This window comes from Vollenhovia emeryi, unplaced genomic scaffold (assembly GCF_000949405.1).
Source record: "Vollenhovia emeryi isolate VEMERY1.0 unplaced genomic scaffold, V.emery_V1.0 DF939149.1, whole genome shotgun sequence".
Classification (NCBI taxonomy): Eukaryota; Metazoa; Arthropoda; class Insecta; order Hymenoptera; family Formicidae; genus Vollenhovia; species Vollenhovia emeryi.
Window position 1 is genome coordinate 1,086,849 of NW_011967217.1, and position 13,101 is coordinate 1,099,949.

At 40.0% G+C, this 13,101-nt stretch overlaps 1 protein-coding gene and 1 long non-coding RNA gene across 4 annotated transcripts in view; one reads left to right on the plus strand and one right to left on the minus strand.

The window, feature by feature from the left end:
- Positions 1 to 13,101, plus strand: part of LOC105565759 (protein timeless homolog) — a 110,008-nt gene that overhangs the window by 70,726 nt on the left and 26,181 nt on the right. The window lies entirely within an intron of this gene.
- On the minus strand, positions 1,805 to 12,214 carry LOC105565757. The gene is made up of 3 exons (XR_001009223.1): positions 10,952 to 12,214; positions 2,315 to 3,628; positions 1,805 to 2,154 (listed from the first exon to the last, which is right to left on the minus strand). It is a non-coding gene; the product is annotated as an uncharacterized LOC105565757 (long non-coding RNA).

A 13,101-nucleotide genomic window follows, 5' to 3' on the forward strand; every position in this document is an offset into this window, starting at 1 on the left:
TACGATCTTTTTTTCAGTTCCAGCTCGAATCCCATAATACATTCTGTCAAATAAATACCGGGAATTATTCATCAAAACACAAGATATTGGTTTAATCGTCCAAATTTGTGTCGTCGCCTTCAAAATAGGCCCCATTTGAAGCGTTACACTTATGCCAACGAATAATCCAGTCGTCGAAACACTTCTTATAGGCACTTTCCGGTATGGCCTTCAGCTCCTTCTGCGAATTTTGTTTTATGGCTTCAATGGACTCAAAACGTCTTCCACAAAGTGGTAATTTGAGTTTGGGGAACAAGAAAATGTCACACGGGGCCATATCTGACGAATGCGGTGCTTGGTTGATGACATTCGTTGAGTTTTTGGTCAAAAATTGGCGTACAAGGATCGATGGGTGGGACGGCGCATTATCGTAGTGCAAAGTCCAAGAATTGTTCTTCCACAAATCTGGCCTTTTCCGGATTGTGCACGTCCAGATCCTGAGCCATCTCTCTTAAGCTTGAATGATGATTTTCCACCACCATTTACTTCACTTTGTCGATGTTTTTGTCAGTCGAAGACGTTGAAGGTCGATCGGAATGAGGCAAGTCTTCAACCACTTCTCGGCCTTCTTTGAATATTTCGTACCACTCGTATGCTCGTGTTTTCGACAAAGCTGACTCACCGTAGGCCTTCTTCAACATTTTCAACGATTCAGCACAAGATATTTCGTTGGCAAGACAAAATTTGAGGCAAACTCTTTGTTCGATACTTTTATCCATTTTAAAAATCGCAAGCATACGTGAGATCGACTAACAAAACCAACAGCTATAAACAAACTGATTGACAAATGGCGCCAAAACTTTACGTGACAATTAGGTATGTACATTGGTACCAACTTACAGCAAATAATTCTTTTACGCGGGCTTTTTAAATGAACAATTCCCGGTATTTATTTGACAGAATGTATAGTGAAATGTTTTCAATCATTCATCGCTAATGTAAAATATCGAAATCCGGAAAATCGTGCGGACCGCGCGAATTACGCGCGGCTTAAAATAAAGCTGCCTGTTCAAAATTTTATATGCGAGAGAATATATTTTAAGCAAATTATCAAATAAACGCGAGAGCCTCTATTGCTCCGAGCTCCATCGCCCGCGAATTTCACTCTATTTTTGGACTCGTACAGCTTGCTGGGTGATCAATAGCGCGACACGATGTTAAAATAAATTTCCGGAAGTGTACTTCTTGAAAACTATTTCATCATTATAGAATCCACAAGCGGCGGCAAGACTGCATTCTAATTAAATTGAATGATTAAGTGTCTTCCTTATCGCGCATCCCTCAGTTTCAGTCGACTCCACATTTCCAGTTGATTCAAGATGTTTTTTCCCTTCTTAACCTCCTCCGTCCCGCACGACGCTCGCCTAACGTCTCATCCGACAATTTCGTCAAGTATTTATTACACGTCGTAAAGACGTAGCGCGACTGTTATGCCCGTGTTCGGAAGAGAGACAAATGTTCGTCACATATCACGAGGATTAGCTGTTAAGCTCAGGGAATGTACAGATAACGTTCTGAGGATCGATAGCCACACAAGGAAACCCGCCGGCACGTTGATCATTGCGTTATAACTCACGATGTGGCGATTGCGCTTCAGTCTATTGTAGTTATATCGAGCAATTTATAAGGCAATTCATAAAAGAATAAATATATTGTGTGAATGAAAAACTACACAATTACATGTATGTGCAGATATTTTTATTATTTTGAAATGGGATTTTTTTTAAACAGAAATTTTATTTTTATTTTTTCAAATCTTAGCGTTGAATATAATTAAACATCATTTAAAGGTTTTATTAAAAGTCGGCAATGTGGCCTAAATTGTTACATTTACTTCAACCGGAATTCGTTATTTCACATTGTACAGAGATTCCTGCAACGCAAAATTGCGTTCACAGAGATCCAAGAATTTGAATTTCAAATTTGCCGATTTTCTAGCTAGTTGCTGCTCACTATCGGTAGAATACGGAGTCATAAGCCGTACACATGTGTCCGCAACAATTTCGAAATGAATGGCCTCGATAAATTTTTAAAAAATCAAGCCATTGTTAGACTACGTAACAGTCCGATGCACAGTTTCAAAATGAGAAAAATTAAATGCGCTTGTTGATCAACCTAAAAATGCGACAGGTGTATGTAACACTTTTGTTTGTAACTCGTCTGTTACGTGATATTTTATTGTGTACAATTTTACGACAGTTATATATATTTTTAGAGGAATATTAACGGTTTATTGAAATAGCGTTTATTGAAATAGACACAAATTTATTCTTACTTGAAAGGAAGAAATAGATTTTCGGAATATTATAATCACATTTTCTAAACGGTCGTGAGTTTCGTTACAAATGCGTTGAGCGATGGTATCGAGGCGGCGACGTCAGTGCCTTTGTGTCACGGCACTGATAGTAACTTAGCGAACATGCATCATCGACCGTCCTTATAATTAAAACGTCACTCTCTCTTCCTCCTGTCTATTTATTTTATCAGGCGGATCCTGATTAATGTCCCTGTTTTGCCGGAATCGAGGAGCGGACAGAATCTGCTAATACCAACGCGCTCGTCCCTCCATTCCATTTCTATTCGTCCTTTCGCCTCCCTGTCGCGGATCGTCTTGTCCTCGGGGGATGAAAGAAAATCTAATAACGTTAGCGGAATGTTTTTTTATTATTTTTCTCTTCGGATAGCTGTAATCCGGATTTATAAAGTACCATGCGAATATATTATATACAAGGCGTGCAATACACACGGGTATGTACGTGGATGCGTATTTTTGCGTACTGAGATTCGCGAGAAAAAGACAATGCGAGACTTCAGTTTCCTTCTCAGGAGTCTACCCGAGACATTATATCGGATGGGGAATGCGCACCAGATTCTTTTCTACCTGAATTATGAAATTGATTCTCCCGGCGAGCTACGAATGATATCGCGCGCATTGCATTACGTACAGTCGATTGTCGCGACTTAATAGCATCCTTTTTGAGAACAATAATTGTGCAAGTTTGAAATTCTCGAATAATTAAGCCCGAAACTCGTGAATAATGCAGAAACCAGGATCAGACCGGGCGAAAATTTTCGCAGATGTCTATCGACTCTGTATCAACGTAATTACACCTATTATCTCCCTGTAATGCAGTTTGCCTCGCCTCTTCTCCGGCTTGGGGTTCGTAGTATCCTGTTAAAATTCTTCAGCTGCATGCATGCGCGGCCCGTAGTATTTTGCGGTAACGGCCGCCTGTCGTATAACGTAGCCACGCTATCGTGGTATTACGGCGCTCTATTTCCTTCATTCCGGAATCCCGAATGCAAAGGATGGTCAAAGGGCTTCTGTGCGACGCGAAGGGCGCGCCTGCCGGTGTTACCGTGCTCGCACCGCACTGAAATCCGCCTATCCTGGTGAACAATGAAAACCATCAATCCGCTCCCGAAACGGAGAGGAGAATTTCGCCCCAGCCCGGGGTAAAGGTACAATCCCTGCGTCACTATACGACGAGGTCGCCCTGGCGCGAACATTCTGCAACTAATAGTTCGCTCGTGCATGTACAGTGCTTTCCATTGATAACGGCGGAGTGGAGTGTAATAATGGCGTGAGCTGAAAAACGATACCTCGGCTGAAAAGCGAGCTGAGAGATTTGAAGATAGATCGTGGCTTTTTACTGCATAAATATCGCGGTTTCGAAATTCACTAATTTTTACCTACTCGCCGGATGGTCTTACAGAAATATTTCGACTATTAAGGTAGGGAGAAAGGGCCAATGCGAGCCAACCGCAGGTGTTCCGTGCGAAATGATCCAATGTGGAACTTTTAAATCAATTTATTAAAATACCCAAACGTTTCGACCCTTTTTCGGGTGATCCTCAGTGAAGCTGGGATCAAAAAATAATGCATGGTGTTACAAAAACCTTAATGTAAAAATTTTTCAAGTTTGCGAATAAGAACAATAAATTTAATACCTGAGTAGGCAAATAACATACGGCGCTTAAGGACTACTATCGTCGAAAGTTATCCTCTGATCAGTTAAAAAAATTCTTTAAATGGTGATTGCCAAAGAAAGAGTGAGAAGTTACGTTTTAATAAATTTCGATGTGAAAGTCGCAGAATGCCACCGTCTTAATGATACGACAATTTTTTATATCATCTCTTTGCGTTATCCATTTGGGAATTTGTTGTTTATATAAAAGCATTTTATACGAGCGATATAATTTCTTTTCATGCTATTATTTTATACTATCGTAGCGTGTGCTTGTAGAATTTTATCATAGCTATGCGAATACGAAACTACGTGCTTATGTACTAGTATTTCAATGGTAGGATTGCCATTTACTGCGTCGTCTTTCAGTCGAACTTTTGATATTCCACACTTTCCACCGTTAACAGTGTAAACTTCCAATTCTGAAAGTTAGCATTCTTAGCTCGACATTGCATCAAAATGATGTGTTTTACTGAAAAAACTCGTACACGCTTTGCATTCGTTTGCAAGAGCGTCTCGTCAGAAAGAAGATTTGTACTCGAAATATGATCGAGTGTACTTCCTTTTCCTAAGCCGTTACGAGATAATACTTTTTGTACGCGTATCAAACTTTTTGCGGCGTCCGCACGATGATGATATCCCGTAAAAGTGAGGTAACTTGAGAGTATATATTTTTTGGAAGCTTTTAGCAGCAAGTGTCTCTGTAGAGATGTCGAGTCTCGCTAAAGCGTTTCCCAATTCCTTCTGCGCTTGACGCCCGTAGATTTCTTCGCTGATATCATATTTATTTTCTTTGTATAATTAATTGTCCATCGTCCGCGTGGCTCGCCCGAGTGGCTCGCCATGTATGCAGTGACCTATTTTCCTCGACTATTCAGTGAATCTTGCCAAGGTAAAGGAGTGCCTCTGTCAGAAGAGTATATAGCGTGCTGCGAATTCTTGCCATATTCCGGAGCAAGATGACTACTGCCATTTCAACTGTCCCTCTTTAATTATTTAATACTTCGCAGAGATCTCGCTTGAAGTTCTAGATGTTTTCCTCTACTCCACGTTTGACATTCCGTGCAAGTTTGACGGTATAAAGTCACAACTGCGATTAAGAGCCGGCACACGGATGCACAAGGTGCAACTGAAATACGATGAGAGCATTTAACCATCAGGGTTCGCTGTTACACATGTCGATGTTCGTTGCACAAGGTTTCTGTTTCGTTGCACTTCGATTGAACTTTTCAAGTGAAACGATATTTTAAGGTTCCGGAGAGATGAATGATTGCGCATTTTACGGCTAAGATATGTTATGAACTTTTTTAATAAAAATTGTAAAATATTGCAACACGCATGGTACCTGACGGACGTGGCTTTTCCATTTTTCTGAAAGTTAAAAATTATTTTACTCAAACGTATCGCAATACTTTGCTGAATGACGAAATCCGTTAATTTTTCAGGTTCATATATCATAATGGTAACATTACTGCATTGGCGCGTATTTCGCATAAAGAAAGTATTTTTCGTGAAATATGTATATAGGGAGATCGCGGCTATTTCGCTCAGTTAAAAAAATACGGATACAAAATTTTCAAGACAAAAAGCCCCGAAAAACAAAGAGCTCCATGCCCCAAAAAGCCCCTCCCCGTCTTAACAATTTTTCACCTGATTTTTTTCCTTTTACTGAGCGAAATAGCTCCATTCTATCCTACGCGAGAAATATTCAATTTCGCTTTAGATAAAAATTGATTCATTTGATTTCAATGGTTCCACCCTTCGCAAAACGAATTGTAAAGTTTTTGCTCTATACACTGCGCTGGAAATAGGCAGAAATGCACTGGCAATCTTCGGATATGAAACTCGAACAACAACGCGCAATGTTCCAATACACATACGTAACCGACACACCGTGCATGTATTCCCGATAAGCAAGGGCAATTTTCCATTGCTACTTTACTATTCACGTAAGAGCCGCCATTTTTCGTTAGTATACTGCACGGGTAGAGCGTATATTTTCACGTCAGCTAAACTGTACACAAAAAAATGATCATGCTATATCCTGCGCGAATCGTGCACTTATCTCTGTCGAGATTGGGGATTCGTACTAGTCATCGTGTATAAAATCTAGGCATATCAAGTGCACCGACCGCAAGAAGAAGATCGCAGTTGAGAAATGTTATTTCTTTTTTAATGAAAAATTAGATTGTAAAATGGACGTCGCCGATGACGAAGGCAAAGCATTCCTCGAAAATATTCCACATGCCGCAGCTCAGCGTGATGTAACAAAGTTAACAATGAAAACGTATTATTTATAATTTTCAAGAATCCTCTTTTTGCTTCTTACCTCTAGCTTAAACTATAATGCTCTTCTGTTCGCGTCGCCACGTGAAACTGCTGAGACCGAAATCTTGAAACGCGAAAATATCTCAGGGATACCATAGAGTATTCCCGATAGACCGTATGAATCCCCCGGAAGAGGCCCGTTGTCGATACCTCGCAGAGAGAAGGATTCGGTAAATCGGGTGGATATCCTCGGAGGAAGAGCTTGACGGTGCTTCTCTTAACCGAGCGATTATATTCCACGCGGGCGATAAAGCGATTAAGATGCTTCAGTATACGCGCAGCTTAGGAGCAACCAAGGTGAAGGGTGAAGGGAGAGGAGCCACTCTAGGAAGTAGATTACCCTAGAGGGATAGAAAGAAAGGAAATGCAGCGAGGCGGCGAGGCTCGCTTCTCATAATGCGAGATGCGCCGATTATTCTGGACGTACCGTTAATACATAGTTAATACATAGTTTGCTTGCACTCTTCTCGCCTACATTTTTCACTTTATTTTCGTGTTTAATGTTATCCTCGCGCATATCGCATGATTGCCAGAAAGATCGTCGCAACTTGGAAAGTAAAATTTATCCGTAGAAAGTCCTAAAGATCCGAGGCAATAAGAAAAATAGGCGGTAGAAGTAGAACTCGCATTCTTCTCGCTTACCAGAATTCCTGACAAAGTTGGAAAAATCTACCAATATATGTTCCGAGATCTGATCGTATTATATGTGAGAACACATTAATTTCTGTCACGAAACAATGCCTCAAATTTAATATAATTCTGTCTTCTCTTTTCATTAATACTTAGTCTTTTTTATTGATGTATTCAAGCTTAAATTTATCAACAAAATGACCAATTTTCCTGTTATCAAAGCTGACGATAAATCACAATTCTAGAGTAAAACCACCTGTTTAATATTGCTCGAAGATCGTCGGAACGATAGCACATTTTCTACTTTGCATGCTATTAAAGTTAGACCACTTCTCGGCTTTAAATTTGTTTTCGTTTCTTTTGAATTGCATGTAATTTTTCTCATGAAAAAATTCATGACAATCGTCTTATGCTTTTTTACGATCGAGTATCGCTAAAAATGAGAAGCTTTTAATCGGCTTCACATCGAACAAGCCATTGAGCTTTAGGGGAATTCACAAATAATTGAAGAGTGAAATTATGAAGGACCGTTCCATGGAAAACGTTTGCCCCGGCAACAAAGCTTTTTAAGATCTTACCCTTTGAGACGCGATGCCTTTGGAATTTGCTATAAGCGTGTAATTGGTTGCACTTTGTTTTAATGCCTCCGATAAGGAAAGACGCCTCTTAAAACGTTATGTAATTTATAAGAGTCGGCGCTTTGTCCGCCAGCAATCAGTGCTCTATATCTATGCGAGACAAAGAATGAGCGAAGATTAAATATCATAATTTCACCATTGGTTTTTCCCCGCTATACAACTAAACTCTCATCTAAGGCATCAAAATCAAAATAAGGATAATTGATTTAAATTATTTAAAACTTTGACGGTGCATATAAAAATTCGTGGTTTGAAGATACACGATATCGAGATTCTTTCTTATATAAATTCATCATTCGATAATCAATATCCTTTCGTACTTTTATAATAGTGAACAAATTTTTAATATGTTTTTCATGTCGATAAACTTTAGTCCCAAGAACCGTGTATTTGCAAACTCGTAAACCGCCTCGCGCTACTCTACTGCGGTGGCCAGCCTTCATCAATATTTCTCTCACCTCGCTTCTTGCAACGTAAGGCCGCATCTCTCGAAGTCTATCGAATTTTCGCGATATTGCTTTTCATTAAACTCTATTCAGGCATACGCACGTAATTACAGCAACTTTTCGCCATGATCATAACCGATTGCGTTCTCATTAAAAGCTCATTATCACGGCCGAGTGCGTGAACTATTTCGAACGTTCGATGGCGATGGAGGAATGTTCTCTTTCACCTTGAGCTTTTATTAAAGCCGGATCTCGATGGCGTCTGACTGTGAAGGTGAAAATTCTATAAATTCTCTTTGCTGTCGCTTTCGTTGTAATAGTAATCGTCAATACGTTTGCGTTTTCTTCAGCTTTCTTCGCCGATGTAATTCTTTTCAACGCATTAATGATTCGGGAAAATTTGTAGATTATATAAAATTTCATGCCATTTTTTTTTAAACTGAAATAACTGTCCTGAGGAAATGCAACATCTTTCTCGAAGGTTTTTAATTTCCCGACAGCGAGTTTTCCTTCATATGAGAGTTTTATGCATGGCTAAAGAGAGCCATTGTTATTTCGTATATCTTGACACGTTTACCTCGTAGCCTATTTTTGATGCATGTATACATGCCCGGAAACTTGAGTTACATCGCCTCGTGCTTCAAATTGTGATCGCTCGGGCGTGTTTCTCGTATCTTTTTCAAACCCTTTCCGAGCACCGTTGACGGACCGTAAGAATTCATGTGGAGGTCGTGCCAGTTGTATCTTGAAATATTCAAGAACGTGGTACTCGGCGCCGTCGCACCAAGAACATGCAGGACCATCCACACCTGGTGGAAGCTGACGGTGTATTTGCAATTATTTATTTATGCCAGGAGAACGTTCACACACGCGACGCGAAAAGACGTGCTGATGATCGTTCGCGAACACGCGTGTGGAAAGCGCCGCGAGCTTTGTATTATACATATGGTGTTCTTTTACTGTATTCACACGCAGTGCATATCTTTATTTCACGTTGAATATAGATTTACTACGCACATAATGTCAGAATGAGACGGCTGTTTATAGAGGAAACGTGACAATCCCTATTTTCACTTTTCGAACTGCTGTTCATATGAGAATAAAAATGTCACAAGCGCGACTCCATTCTCTTTGCCATTTACCACAGTTGATGTCACTATCATACTCGCACTTATTAAAATCATGCATTATAATTACTATATTTTTATATCACTCGTAGTTTTATACAGAGCTTGGTGTCTTTTAAAAAGAGGTACTATCCACATTTCTGTATTTTTCTGCGGAAAAATAATTCGGTGCATATCTAAAATTGAATTCAAGAAATGTAAGTTGAATCTGTATCTCTTCACCGAATCGATTGAAAATGTATCTTGTATCTGTATTTTTGATGAAAAAATTTAAGCTCTGGTTTTGGATTACTTTTTACAACAACTTATCGAACTAAATTGGCTGAGAACGTTTCTCGTGCGGGAGATCACGCACTGCGTGCTCTGCCTTTAAACGATCACGAGTTTTCTGATCGGAGGAACACTGGAAGGTGCATTCTCGTGTCCTTCCAATCTTACATCCTTTCGCTTTTTCTTGGATGCCAATGAACAGCTCACGTTTCCGAACGGTAGGTTTCTTAATCGCGAATCAAATCGCGTTCACTTTGCCGCGTAATCTTTCTACTCCCTGTGAAAATCGATACGCGAAACTCGTCGAATGGCGGACAAAGGTAACTTTAACTTTAACACGAAATAGATTTTCTCAAGATTTAATATAACTCTTTTCCTCCCTGACACCCCACGTTTCTTTGATCAAACTCTCTTCTGATAAATGATCTTCGAACCAATTCGAAATTGTATAATTTTTTTCGCAACATCTGGCGAGAATTTCCCCGAAATCAGTAATTTGTTATTTTACGTTTCGCGAGCACGCATTACGAATTCGTGCAATCCAGAAACAAAAGTGTCATTACGAATGCAAAACACATACGAGTTATACCAAGATTCGCAATTTTGTGGCAAAATCACTTTCCCGTTAACGCGTTAATGCATTAACTACATCGATAATATTCAACAATATTAATAAACAGGGCACATTAGCTATCAACATTCGATTGACGTATCAAAATATACGATTATCACATCGAATTTATTAATTACGATAATGCTATCGGTCCCTCTGTGCGTTCGCGCTTGCTCGCGTTTAAATTTTCAGTTGTTTCTCACACACGTGTCCACGCTACAAATTGTCATTGCAGCATCAGGAAGCAGCTCACACGCACGGGAGCTGGTACGGGGTACGGGTTTATATGGTAGCTGGTTGCGAGAGCAACTGACGAGAGAGGGAGAGGGAGTATGGGACGGAATGGTTCATCGTGGTTTGTGGAATAAATGGTCCGATTCACTAGCCGCCATTCTGTTTCGCCTGCACGATAAAGCATTTAAATGAATTAAACCGAGGCGATCTCGCGGAGTCGATGTTGTTTGGTTGGCGACTTGATTTTATAAAATTCGACGTCGCTCGTACTGCTTTCCGCCCGTAAAGTATTATTAACTCATTAGCTTTTTGGTTGCAAAGTGTATTATCGTTATTGCCACGTGTTTGTTAGCATATTGTAAATCACAAAGCTTACTAAGTAACTCTGAGTAAATTTAATTAACGGGTCCTCAAATGGTATTCTGCGTCTATTATTGGAAAGGTATTTACGTATTTTTATTAATGTAGAAAACCTAAAGTGTGATTTTTATTTCTAATATATAGTAATAAAGCTCAATGTAATATATTTCGAACTTTTTATAAGATCGATATCGGCCGATTAAAGTTGATCGAAGTTAAAAAATACGCATTTAACGTTCTCCGTAGATTCTAGCTGCATTCGAAGTTTCTTTACTTGTCACCCTATCTTTCTACTTACCTACTTTATATTTAATTCACGAGGATATACGTAAAGAGCATTTTATTGTTGTTTTCTCGCCCACGTTGCGTGGCCATGCAATTCACCGGTATATCTGTAGAACGGCGAGATCAGAGAATTGAGTTGTAAAATAGAATTCTCGAGGCCTTGGATAGTGTCAAAAAGCAGTTTAGAGGCATTGAATACTGATAAGGGATGGAGAGCGGAGTCCTCCTGGGATTAGCCGGATGGGTTTGACTGCCGTTCCCGTTTGAGAGGAAAGGGGGAAAGACAGAGATGAACAGGGAACAGCAAAGTTGGTGGAACGGCGAGTGAGAAGCGAAATGTGATGGCTTGAGTGTGAACTAGAGAATGAGAGAGGAGAGGAAAGGAGAGCGGGACAGAGAGAGAGAGAGAGAGAGAGAGAGAGAGAGGGGGGGGGCAGCAATGGAACATTGGAACGTTAGATTGAGCCACGAGTGGCCCGACAATCATACTATCATAGACGCGATGATGTCCCGCATACTGAGCAGAATCCCTGTACCACTCTACGCATATTAATCGCACACACCCGCACGCACACGCGTGAACACGGACGAGGGCGGCTACGACGGAACGTGTACACACCAGGATCTCCCTCGATTTCGCACTGGACACTTTGCATCACAATATCTCGTGCAAAGGTTGCCACGTAATCCTCAACGCAAATAACTTCCCGTTGACGGTCATTGTTGTTGGGTCACCGATTACCTGATTTCTGACCTCGGCTACTGATTTGAATATTATTTCGCAACGTCATCAACGTGTAACGATACGAGAAACTTGTGCAGCAATCTTTTGGTCCCCGAGAAATTGTCGGGCGTTCAATTTATCTTGGATAGGAATTTTTGATCGATGATGATTTAGGACAATGCTTCTTTGCCTTCGAGAAAAAAATTAAACGAGTAACGTGCTTAATAACGCCAGCACAATCTATTTGGTTATTCGTAGTTATTCGATTATAAATCAGTTATTTTACACTACGTACTTTATCGACGATTTTAATTAGCTGAGTAGTGAATAGATTTATCGCGAGGTAGTAATAAATTGCATTTAGTTATTTACATCATTTCTCTATGCATATGCATAGTAATAATTAAAGTATTTATTTAAATTATGCATTGACCAGATTGTGTTATTTTATGGTTAAAAAATAATTTTATAATAGTCCGTAGCAAATTAATTTTCGACAAAATTATAGAAAGAAAACTAACGGAGATAAAAAAATGCGCAGAAAACATAGGAAAGGTATTTTTAAGAGATTGTCCAACCTGATCGAAGTTAGGCAGCAGCCTTCTTAGTGGAATCGAGATGTAGAATGGAGATTACTGTCGCCGTGAAAATAGCGTTAGTCAACGCTGCGCGTTAACATAACACGCATTTGCAAAAAGAAAATAGGAACGCCGCGCTGCGTCGCGAAAACCTCGAATCGATCGAAAATATCAACCGCGATAAATAAAGCGGAGTTAGCATATATGATCATGCGTACTTCATGCAGAGTTCTCGTTTACATCAACAAGCGGTCAATTCACTCATGCTGCTTAAACGTGAATGTATTCACTGGGGGGAAAAAAAAGGAAAACTGATTAAGCGCAGCTGTATAAACCTGCGGCGGATTAAATTCAACGTCCGGCAATGATAGCCGTAATCCGATTTAACGAGAATCAGTAAAAAAAAAAGCTGGACTGCGCGTGTTGCGCAAAAAAAAAACATAATATGGCGGCATTTTGCCGATAAATAAAATTTGGCACAATCGAAAAAAAATCCCGTCGGTTCTGGTAATCAAAGTCGCGAGACGATATCGCAAATAAAGTGTGTTTTAAAACGATCGGAGTGTACGCTTTACCGCCCGTGATTACGAACGTCGAAGCAGCTGGCTCAAAATGGCGATATCGCGCGTTGGGGAGTTAAATTGCTGCATATGGGATGGTTTCGAAATAAAATTCGTCCCGGGCAGCGAGATGGGTTTAACTTTATCGTCGAAACGCATCCCGATACTTCGTTATTGTAAACTTGCAGCGGCATCGGGTTGGAAATGATCCATAATCAAGATGCTGTCGAACGCGCGCGAATACGCAGTCTTTTATTTTAATTACGTTTCAGTTTGAATTGTAAAATAATGACGGGCATAA